Consider the following 12,379-nt stretch of genomic DNA (forward strand, 5'->3'; position numbering starts at 1 on the left):
AAAAACTCAAGACCCCTGAATTTTAGATGAATTCTTGAAGGTTATCTAAGGGTGTGAAAATGTCTGAATTCCAAGTCTGCAATGGTCCATCAAGAAACAGAATGGAGCAGGCAGATGGAAGATCTTCCGGGACTGGGGAATCTCATCGGAGCTAATGTAATTTTTGGATACACCTCGTAGCAGCTTTGTAGCCTCAACCAAAGGCATGAAAAACGGAGTCAGGCTCAAGAATATCTGAGAGGTTCGTTTTCTTGGCTAGAGCGATAACCTTCATGGTGTGTCCTCAAATAAAGGAAGGCTTAAGATGAGCTAGAAGAAAGCATAATACCAAGATTTCCCATTCCCACCTCTACCTCTATATTAGGTCATTTTCCATTCCTGTATCGCCGTACTTGGAGCTGGTTAACACACAGATGGAAAGCTCATGGTGTTGGAAGCCAGAAATCCAAGACAGGCTTGGCCCATGGATCTACCTCTGCAGAGAGCCTTGGCTGAATCTCATTATGACTGATGGCATCGAGGTGTGAGCATGTGAGAGGGACAGAACACGGGGCAAGGAAGGATGCCAGAGGCTGAGTACCCCCATCAGTGACACAGGGTACCATCAGAAGGCCAGAAAGGCTGCAGCAGTGGAACAGGAAGACTGCTCAGCACAGCCTCCATAGAGGGACAGTAACTATGGGCTGGCTGTCACTGAATCCTCTGATTTTTCAAAATCAGTTTGAAGTCCAAACCTTCACACGAGTCATTCCAAATTCAAAACATTGGTAAAATGCTGTTCTTCATTTAAAATGCATCTGCAGGGCATGGTTGAACCAAGACTAAGCCTGTCAGGTGAGGAGGGGGCAGTGGAAGAATGTTTAACTACCAAGAATAAGGAGTCAGAGAGCTGCTGGTAGAGCCAAACAGGATAATGAGTGCATGAGGTATTGGCTGGGATATTTTGAAGCGAGGCACATGAGCTTGGAACTCACTCGGTTTTTGCAGTATTTGACCCCTACCGTCCTTTGCCTTCACTCCGTGAACAGGGAAATAATAATGACCAAACACAGCCAGTGAGATCATTGGAGAGGCTGCGCCAGGGGAACGTGCCTGGTGTCTGGTTGACGGAGTTCGGTCTAGGGAGAATGTGGAGGATGGGACCTCCAAGGCCTTCTGGATCCGGACATGGGGCCAATTTGAGAATCTGGGTTTCTCTTTAATGGCCTAGCAATTTTTAAAGTGGGTCACTTGAAATCCTCGGGAAATGAGCAAAATCTTTGGAGAACTCTTGGCCATAGAGGAATCTCTAGGTTTTGAAGGAACATGTTGCCATATTTAGACCTGTTGACTTTGAAAACAGAAACCAATGGCTTCTTATTCATATTTTAAGAGAATTTCACCTAATATTTTTCTAGTTTCTCTATTTTTTTCCCTTTTCAGTGTTCACTGTAAAAAAAAAAAAGTGGAAGAAATGTAATTAGAGGTCCAGGTCTATAAATAGATAAGACTTGGACCATGCTCTTGGGTTCTTTCTGGAAATCCTGCATTTTGTGTATTTTATGTACTCCACCGAAGCCAGCATGCACCTGTGCACTAAGGAAGGGTGGTCTGCTCAGTGAGGTCAGAGGCAGAAGCAGAACTGGTGGCTTCAGATGGGAACCAACTGAAGTAAGTCTTCAACTTGAACTTCTGAGTCACACATTAAAAAACAAATCAACAAACAAAACTATAAATTGACCCCAAAGTGAGATTTAAAGTCACAATATTGTACTCTGTAGTTAAGATGTACTCTGTTATTTCTGAGTTGTCATTTTTGTTTTTCTTTCTTTTATTGAAAATAGCTTTTTTTCCCACAAAATATATCTTGATTATGTTTTCCCTTCCCTCTACTCCTCCCAGTTCCTCCCCACATCCCCTCCCATCCAATCCACCTGCTTTCTGCCTCTAATTAAAAGACAAACAGGATTCTAAGGGATAATAATAAAATATAGTGTAATGTAATAAGATAAAACAAAAACTAACCACATTGGGATAGGATGGAAAAAAGCCCAAGAAAAGACAAGAGAAACAGATACAGATGCAAGACTCCCTCATTTGCACACTCAGAAGTCATAAAAACACAAGCCTGGAAGCCCTAATATATATGCAAAGGACCTGTTGAGTTTAAAGGGGGGGGATAACTAAATAAATAAATGAGTAAGTACATAAAATATATAAATAAAATACAAATTAAAAAAGATTTTTTAAAAAAAGTCTTGGCATGACATTATGAGAGAAGGAACCTCCAAAGACGCCACTAATTTTGTTTTCTGTTGGCCATCTACTGCTGGGGATGTGAACTACCCTTTAAGAGTAGTTTGTTTCCTTAGTGAGACTCCTCTGGAGAAAACTAAACTTCCATTTGCAAGTGGCTGTCAATTGGTGGTAACATCTGGGTTAGGGATGGGGGCATGTGTCAACTTCTTTCAGCTCTGGGGCCCCATCTGCTGGAGACCCTGCGGGCCCTGTGCATGCTGCCTCGGTCTCTGTGAGTTCCTGTGTGCACCAATCCTGCTGACTTAGAAGGCCTTGTTTCCTTGGTGTCCTCCATCCTCTCTGACTCTTACTCTCCTTCTCCCTCCTCTTCCACTGGGTTTCCTCAGCCCTGAGAGGAGGGATTTGATGGAAACATCCCATTTAGGGCTGAGGGTTCCAAGGTCTCTCATCCTCTGCTTATTGTCTGGCTATGGGCCTCTGTATTTGTTTCTATTTATTGCAGGAGGAAGCTTCTCTGATGATAGCTGAGCAAGGCACTGATCTGCGAGTATAGCAGAGTATCATTAGGAGTCATTTTATTGCTGTAGGTATTTTGTTTGTTTGTTTGTTTGTTTGTTTGTTTGTTTTTCCTGACAGGGTTTCTCTGTTTCACTGTGTAGACCAGACTGGCCTACAACTCAGAGATCCACCTGCCTCTGCCTCCCAAATGCTGGGCTGGGCATGTGCCAACACTACTCAGCAAAGCTTTGTGGTTTGGTTTTGTTTTGTTTCTGGTTTTTCGAGACAGGGTTTCTCTGTGTAGCCTTGGCTGTCCTGAAACTCGACCTGTAGACCAGGCTGGTCTCAAACTCACAGAGATCTGTAGATGTATCCAACCTTCTTATTAAATAAGAAACACAGAACCAATGCAAAGAAGAAAGCCAAGAGGTCAGAGCTAAGAGCTAAAACCTTACCCTTCCTCCTGCAGTAGTCCTACCTCTCTGAACCAGAGCTACCCCTGTGTAAAAGTCTTTATATAGAGTTCCTGTCCTGCCTTCTCATTGGTTGTAAACCCAACCACATGACCGCCTCCTCACGGCCTGTCTGTATAGGCTTCCAGGTTTTCCATGATTGGTATTAAGATTAAAGGCATGTGTATCCAATAATGGCTGTATCCCTGAACACACAGAGACTTACCCAGCTCTGCCTACCTTACCCTTCCTCCTGCAGTGGTCCTACCTCTCTGAACCAGAGCTACCCCTGTGTAAAAGTCTTTATATAGAGTTCCTGTCCTGCCTTCTCATTGGTTGTAAACCCAACCACATGACCGCCTCCTCACGGCCTGTCTGTATAGGCTTCCAGGTTTTCCATGATTGGTATTAAGATTAAAGGCATGTGTATCCAATAATGGCTGTATCCCTGAACACACAGAGACTTACCCAGCTCTGCCTACCAAGTGCTGGAATTACAAGCGTACGCTACCACTGCCCTGCTTTCCTATGGCTTGCTAATAGCTCTGACCCCCGGGCAACTTTATTTATTAACATACAAATAACATTTTAATACAAATAAAATATCACCATAGAGATCCGCCTGCCTCTGCCTCCCGGGTGCTGGGATTAAAGGTGTGTGCTGCCACCGCCCGGCTGCTATGTTCTCTTAGTAAACCAGTAGTAATTGGTTTTAGCATGGGTCAGTGGGCTATCTAGTCTCAATCTTGGTCATCCGAGCAGTGGATTTAATCTCATGGAGTGGACCTTATATCTAATCAAACACAGGCTGGTTTCTCTCACAAGCTCTGTGACACCATTGCACTAGCATGTCTTGCAGGCAGGACACCATTGTAGATCAAAGGTTGTAGCTGGGCTGGTGTTTACCTTTCTCCTTTAGTAGACTGTTGTCTTAGTTAGAGTTTCTATTGCTGTGATGACCAAAAAGAAAGTTGGGGAGAAAAGGGTTTATTTGGCCTACAGTTCTACATTGTAGTCCATCAGGACAGGAACTCAAATTCCAGATACCTGGAGGCAAGAGCTGATGCAGAGGCCATGGAAGGGTGCTGCTTACTGGCTTGCTCATCGTGTTTTGCTCAGCCTATCTGCTTCTAGAACCCAGGACCACCAGCCCAGGAACAGCACCACCCTCAATGGACTGGGCCTTCCCCATCAATCACTAATTAAGAAAATTCCCTACAGCTGGATTTTATGGAGGCATTTTCTCAATTGAGGGACCCTCCTTTCAGATGACTCAAGCTTGTGTCAAGCTGACCTAAAACTAGCCAGGACAAGTGCAGAGTACTTCCCTGTACCAAAGATTCTAGCACATAAAAGTGAAGGCTCTGTGTAGATAGCAGCTAGAATTCTCTATGCTCAATGAGTTGTGTAGGTGTTGTCTTAAGCAATGGGGCCTTTCTGTCAGTTTGTGGAGAAAAAACCTATAGTCTTGGCAACAGCCTGGATTGTTTAGGGGTTCCAACAGAACTCCTTTGGCCAGCAACTCAATTAGATGTAAACCATTGCCAGTACTGGAAACACAAGGGATGTCCATTTGGGGCTTTGCCATCCCCATTATTTGGCAGTTTCATTGAGATTGCCTTTATATATGTATATATTTTAGGAGGCTTCTACTGTATTAGGTTTCCATACTATCCCTCAAATGGCCTTTGGTTTTAGCCATCTCTCCGCACGTTCCCTCCCTCATCCCCCTCTTGACTCCCCCTCCCTACTTAATCTTCCCTTTCTAGCACCCCCTCCCCATCCATCCATAAGTATCTGGTCTACTTCCCTTTCCTAGGAATATCTATCTGCCTCACCCCAATCCCAGTCCCTTACTCTATACCTAACCTCTATGTTTCTACAGATTGTAGCTTGCTTATGATTGACGTGACAGCTGGTGTCCACAATAAGTGAATACATACCATATTTGTTTTTCTGGATCTGGTCTACCTCATTCTGGTAGACGAGATTTTCTGTAGTTCCATCCATTTATCGGCGAGTTTCATGATTCATTTTTTTTTAACTTTCCGGTAATGCTCCATACAGTAAATGTACATTTTCTTTATCCATTCATCTGTTGATTCCAATTTCTGGTTATTATGAATAGGGCAGCAATGGACATGATTGGGTAAGTGTCTCTGTAGCAGGATGAAGGGATCTTTGGGTACAAGATCTTTTGGTCCAAGAGTGGTATATAGCTGGATCTTGAGGTAGATTGATTCTCAAGCTGAGGAACCGCCATATTGATTTCCAAGACAACTTTGTCTTGTTCCTGATTTTAGTGGAATTATGTTGAGCTTCTCTCCATTTAAGTTGATGATGGCTATGGTCTTGCTGTGACGGTACAAGTTTGCACTCCCACCAGCAATGGACAAGTGTTCCACATCCTCTCTAGCATAAGCTATCATTTGTTTTATTGACCTTCGCCATTCTGCCCAGTGTAAGATGAACTCTCTGAGTAGTTTTGATTTGCATTTCCCTGATAGCTAAGGATGTTGAATATTTAAGTGTTTCTCAGGCATTTGAGATTCCTCTATTGAGAATTCGGTTTAGGTCTGTACTCCCATTTTAACTGGGTTATTTGTTTTCTTGATATTTGGTTTTTTGAATTTCTTATATATTTTCAATATTAGCCCTCTATCTGATGTGCACTTGGTAAAAAAATTTTTCCTATTTTACAGGCCTCCACTTTGTCCAGATGATGGTATCCTTTGACATACAGAAGCTTTTCAGTTTCATGAGGTCCCATTTATTAATTGTTGACATGTGCCTGTGCTAACAGTGTGCTGCTAAGAATTTTTTTCCTGTGCCAATGAGTTCAAGGCTATTCCCCACTTTCTCTTCTGTCAGGTTCAGTGTATCTAGTTTTATGTTGAGGTCTTTGATCTACTTAGAGTTGAGTTTTGTGGAAGGTGGTAAGTATGGATCTATTGGCACTCTTCTGCATGCTGCCATCCAGTTTGGCCAGCATCATTTGTTGAAGATGCTGTCTTCTTTCCTTTGTGTATTTCTGGATTCTTTATCAAAAAGCATGTGTCCATCGGTGTATGGATTTATATCTGGGTCTTCCATTTGGTTCCATTGATTAATGTCTGTCTTTGACCTGATGTCATGTTGTTTTTATTACTATAGCTGTGTAGTATAGTTTGAGGTCAGAGATGGTGACACCTCCAGAAGTTCTTTGATTATTCAGGATGGTTTCAGCTATCCTGGGTTTTTTCTGTCCTCTCAAGATCTGTGAAAAGTTGTGTTGGGATTTTGATAGGGATTACATTGAATCTGTAGAATGCCTTTGGTAGTTTGGACATTTTTACTATGTTGATCCTACTGATCCATGAGCATGGGAGATCTTTCCATCTTCTGGTATCCAATTTCTTTCTTCAAAGACTTGAAGTTCTTGTCATACATGTCTTTCACTTCTTTGGTTAGAGTTACCCCAAGATATTTTATATTGTTTGTGTCTATTGTAAAGGATGTTGTTCCCAGATTCTTTTCTCAGTCTGTTTGTCATTTGTTTATAGGAGAGCTACTGATTTTTGTGAGTTTATTTTGTATCCAGCTATTTTGCTCACAGTGTTTATCAGCTGTGAGAGTTTCCTGGTATAATTTTTAGGGTCATTCATATATACTATCACATCATCTGCAAATAATGATATTTTGACTTCCTTCTTTCCAATTTGTATCGCCTTAATCTCCTTCAGTAGCCTTATTGCTCTAGCTAAGACTTCAAGTGCTACATTGAATAGTTACGGAGCAAGTAAACAACTTTGTCTTGTTCCTGATTTTAGTGGAATTGCTTTGAGTTTCTCTCTATTTAAATTGATGTTGTCTATGGTCTTGCTGGAAACTGCCTTTGATATGTTTAAGTATGTCCCTTGTATTCCTAATCTCTCCAGGACTTTTATCATGAAGGGGTGTTGGGTTTTGTCAAAGGCCTTTTCTGCATCTAATGAGATGATCATGTGGTTTTTGTCTTTCAGTCTGTTTATATGGTAGATTACATTGACTGATTTTTGTATATTGAACTATCCCTACATCTCTGGGGAAGCCTACTTGATCATGGTAGATGATTTTTGTTATGTGTTCTTGAATTTAGCTTGCAAGTATTTTATTGAAAAATTTGCATCTATGTTCATACGGAAAATTAGTCTGTAATTCTCTTTCTTTGTTGGGTCTTTATGTAGTTTATGTAGCAGGATAATTGTGGACTCAAAAAACAAATTGGGTAATATTCCTTCTGTTTCTATTCTGTGTGATAATTTGAGAAGTATTGGGGTTAGCTCTTCTTCAAAAGTCTGGTAGACTTCTGCACTAAAACCATCTGACACTGGGTTTATTGCTTTTGTTTTTGGAAGAATTTTAATGACTAATTCTATTTCACTAGGGCTCATAGGTCTATTTAAACTGTTTATCTGATCTTGAGTTAGCTTAGAGTGGTATGTATCTAGAAAATTATCCAATTTTTTTAGATTTTCCAATTTGGTAGAGTTTGTCTTTATGGGTCTTTGGGTTTCCTTGGTGTCTGTTGTTATGCCCCCCTTTCATCTCTAATTTTTTTAATTTGGATCTTCTCTTTCCACCTCTTAATTTGGAGAAGGGTTTGACAATCTAACTGATTTTTCTCAAGAACTAACCTTTGTTTCATTGATTCTTTGTAATTTTTGTTTGCTTCTATTTTATTGATTTCAGCCCTGAGTTTATTCCTTACCATGTACTCCTTTTGGTGTAATTTCTACTTTTATTCTAGAGCTTTCAGGTGTGCTATTAAGTTACTAGTCTGTGATTCAGAACCACCTTCATTGTGTCCCATAAGTTTGGGTATGTCGTGTTTCCATTTTCATTCAATTCTAGAAATTAGTTTCTATCTTATTTCTGTCATTCAGTAGTGAATTGTTCAGTTTCCACAAGTTTGTAAGCTTTCTCTTGTTTCTGTTGTTGTTCATATCCAGCTTTAACCTGTGGTGGTCCCATGGGATGCAGGGTGTTATTTTAGTTTCATTGTATCTGTTGAGACCAGCTGTGGGAGTATGTGGTCAGTTTTGGAGAAAGTTCCATGAGGTGTTGAGAAGAAGCTATATTCTTTTGTGTTTGGGTGAAATCTCTGTAAGGAAGGTTCATTTGGTTTATAGTGTCAGTTAGCTCCAGCATTTCTCTGTTTAGTTTTTGTCTGGATGACCTGTCTATTGGTGAGAGTTAGGTATCGGAGTCTCTCTCTCTGAGTGAGTCAATATATGATTTAATTTGTAGTAGTGTTTCTTTTACGAATGTGGGTGCACTTGTGTTTGATGCACAGATGTTAAGAATCAATGTCCTCTTCATGGATTTTTCCTTTCATGAGTATATAGTGTCCTTCCCTAACTCTTCAAATTAGTTTTGGTTTTGAAGACTATTTTGTTAGATATTAAAATGGCTACACCAGCTTGCTTCTTAGGTCATTGTTCTTGGAATATCCTTTTCCAACCCTTAACCCTGAGTTGATGTCTTTCCTGATGCTGAGGTCTGTATCTTAGATGCAGCAGAGGGAAGATGGATGTTTTCACATCCATTCTGTTAGTCTGTGTCTTTTTATTGGTAAATTGAGACCATTGATGTTGAAATTGATCAATGAGCAGTGTTTGTTGATTTATGCTACTTTGTTGTTGTAGTGATGGTGGTGGTGGTGTGCATATGTATGTGTGTTTCTCCTCTTTTGATTCACTTGTCTGGGATTATTTATTCCTTGTAAATTTGTGGGTGTGGTTAATCTCTATAGATTGGGTGTTCCTTCTGGGACCTTCTGTAGCGGTGGATTTGTAGATAGATATTGCTTAAATCTGGTTTTATCATGGAAAGTCTTATTTTCTCCATCTATGATGATTGAAGGTTTTTCTGGGTAGAGTAGTCTGGGCTGGCATCAGTGTGGTCTCTTAGAGTCTGCAGCACACATGCCCAGGCCCTTCTAGCTTTTAGAGTTTCCCTTGAGGAGTCAGGTGTAATTCTAATACGACTGCTTTAGCTTTTAATATTCTTCCTTTGTTCTATACATGTAGTGTTTTGATTACTAATAGCTGAGGGCAATTTCTTTGCTGGTCCAGTCTGTTTGGTGTACTTCTGTATGCTTCTTGTACTTTGATAGGCATCTGCTGCTTTAGGCTAGGAAAACTTTATTCTATGATTTTGTTGAAAATATTTTCTGTGTTTTTGAGCTGGGTTTCTTCTTCCTCTATTACTATTGGTCTTAGACTTGGTCTTTTCATAGTGTCCCGGATTTCCTGGATGTTTTGTACCAGGATTTTAGTTAGATTCAACATTTTCTTTGACGGAGGATTCCATTTCATCTGTTGTGTCTCAGTGCCTGGAATTCTCTCGTCCACTTCTTGTATTCTGTTGGTGAGGCTGGCTTCTGAGGTCCCTCAAGTTTTCATTGCCAGATTTCCCTTAGTTTGGGATTCCTTTAATGATTCTCTTTCTGCTTTCATGTCTTGAACTGTTCTATTCATCTCCTTTCACTCCATTTGTTTGCATAGGTTTCTTTAAGGGATTTGTTCATTTCTCTGTAAGGGCCTAAGAATATTCATAAAAGTTATGTTAAAGCCCCGTCTTCTGCTTCACCTGTGCTGCAGATCCTGGGACTGCTGTAGTCTAACGGAGACGTATTGTCCTGGCCGTTATTGACTGTGTGTTGATGCTGGTGTCTAGGCTCTTGGGTTTGGGGTGATTGTAAATCTAGGTGCTGCTTTCTGGTCTTACCTTTGTTGGATGGGTGTTTTATTCCTTCATTTCTGTCGCCCTCTCTAGTTCTTAGGCTGGTATAGTGCCTGCGTATTGTCTGGAGGGAATTCTTCTGGGTTCCTGCCAGGTGTGGCCACTGAGGTTTCCAGGTAAAATGTGTTTCTAGGCATTCAGATCAGACACTTAGGAATGGGGATGGACTAAGGGAGGGGATAGGAGAGGGTTCACAGGAGGGAAGAAAGCAGGAGGGTCTACTGTGTCTGTTTAGTCCCCTGGGAATGGCATCAGAGAGTGAAGAGAGGCCACAACAGGTAGCCTGCTCCAGAGAGCTGAGGATGAGATGAGGGGATTGAATTTGGAGAAGAGGAGGGAAGAGTGAAGACATAAATCATGCCCGCCTGCATCATTGACCTACTAGCTTCTCTGCGGGCTTGACTGGTGGTGTCTGGGATAACAGGATGAGTAGGAGGAAGGTTGGGGGAGAAGATCTGAGTAATCTGCTGGAGATGGGGGCAGAGAGGAATGGCCATTTTTTTTTTTAAATGGCCAGGGTGAAGTCAAGAATAGTGGACACTTTTTGTTTTCCTCCTGAGCGGATGGGGAAGTACAAGAAGCTTTGGTGAAAAAAGAGGGGAGGGGGGAGGATCATTGAGTGTGTGTGTGTGTGTGTGTGTGTGTGTGTGTGTGTGTGTGTGTGTATTTTGCTGATATGGATGGGGCTGAGAGATTTATTCATTCACACAGAAGTGGCCAGGCTACAATTCAAAAGTCACAGATTCCATTTCTCTACAAAAAGAAGATACCAATGCCAAGGTTTATTCAACTGGAGTCACAGTTTTCCTAAGGATGAATTCCTACTTCAAGGGTCTAGGTGGCTCACAAAGCTGACCACACATGCCTGGAAATGCCACAGCTCTTCTCACAGTTACCACAAGATGGCAGCATTTCACCAAAGATGTCCCTCTCATCGACTATAAGAGAAAGAAGTAGAAATCAAGAAGCGAACTGGTTGAGAATTCATAAAACTAGAGAGTTCAAAAGAGTTCCAAACCCTGATCGTCCCCCGATTAAATGAAGGCCTGTAACCTGAGTGCTCACTTTCAACTAGAATGGCTTCCAGCCTCCTACAACGTAGAACGAGTCCCATTTGATTCCTTCCGCGCTGTCCTGCACTCACCACATGGGGGCAGTAAAGGCCCTTTCTCATCAGAGTCGTTTTGTTTTCAGAGTTGATGGTTCTGAATCCATCCTGTTCAAGACGTTTCGGGTTATTCTGAAAGGAGGATGTACAGTCTTCTCTTGTGGCTGCTAAACCTCCCTGAGCTGTCACTGGCACCGTGGGAGCGAGGGCAGGGTCACAGGGGTCACAGGGGTCACAGGGGTCACAGGCGGAGTCACACTTTCTCCACGGTCGGCCTCACACATTCGGTAATTTTCTGCCTTCCATCCCCACGGCTCCACAGTTGTCTCGGCCTTCTTGAACTCTGCTTCAAGCACCTCCTGAGCTCCCGGTTCATCCCGATGCGACTCTATTTGATTTCTTGAGAAGAGGGACCATGTTCAGTATTTGCAGTGAGTATACCGCACACCCTGGGGATCCACGAAGATGCTAACAAGTTGGGTGGTTCAGAGTCACACGGGAGACGAGAGAATATGTGAGGAGAGTCATAAAGGACTATACAGAGCCATCTTCACTCCCTCGGATGGGATGCCTCCAGTATCAACAGTAGCTTTAAGCCCAATAGCAAGGCTGCTGTGGATCCCTCACACCCCTATCCCACGGGGGACATGTGGCAGTGCTCATGGTAAGCATGGTAACGTGCTCATGCTTTGGTTCTGGCCATCACTACTTGGGTGAACATTGCTGGAAAGAAACAATGGAGAGAATTCAAGAAGGTTATTCGGAGATGAAGAAAATCGAGAAAAAGGAGCTTCTGTGAGGAGTTTAAAGTTTACTGGGGGAAAAATAGGAATAAATAGTGAGTGGGCAGACAGATTGGCGAACGTTGTCCTCAGAAAGGAAGTAGACTTTGTGAAATCCCTTCCGTCTCTATTCCCCTGCCCCTGTAATTCAGGATGCTCCGTCTGCATCTCTGTCTGCCCGGCTACTGCTCAGATTGTATCTGTGCTGGGTGAGGCAATGCCTTCTTGGCGCTCCCTTCATACACACTCGGTGTTTGTAGACAGTTATCGTATCATTAGTCACTGCCTAGCAAGTTTGCTTTCATGTTTCCACAGAGAGGAGTCCCTCCCACCCCCTCGGCCGTGTCTGCCCCACTCTCTGATCTCCTTCCAGCACTCCCGTCTTCTTCAGGCCCCAGCGCTCTTCACTAACAACTTACTGTCTCAGGTAAAAGATCAAAGTTATCAGGGGAGCGTGGGGGATGCTGTGTAGACTCGGGGCGGGGAGGGGGTGGGAGAGAATTAACACTTCTCTAAAGCCAGAACCAGAATCAAAG

General features: G+C 42.4%; 1 long non-coding RNA gene across 1 annotated transcript; it reads right to left on the reverse strand.

Annotated features, from left to right (window-relative positions):
- Positions 1-10,715: 10,715 nt before the first annotated feature.
- LOC128108975 (uncharacterized) lies at positions 10,716-12,057 on the reverse strand. The gene is made up of 2 exons (XR_008217624.1): positions 11,019-12,057; positions 10,716-10,891 (listed from the first exon to the last, which is right to left on the reverse strand). It is a non-coding gene; the product is annotated as an uncharacterized LOC128108975 (long non-coding RNA).
- Between the last annotated feature and the right edge of the window lie 322 nt (positions 12,058-12,379).

The sequence above is a fragment of the Peromyscus californicus genome, unplaced genomic scaffold (assembly GCF_007827085.1).
Source record: "Peromyscus californicus insignis strain IS unplaced genomic scaffold, ASM782708v3 Scaffold_13__1_contigs__length_99412109, whole genome shotgun sequence".
NCBI classification, from domain to species: Eukaryota; Metazoa; Chordata; class Mammalia; order Rodentia; family Cricetidae; genus Peromyscus; species Peromyscus californicus.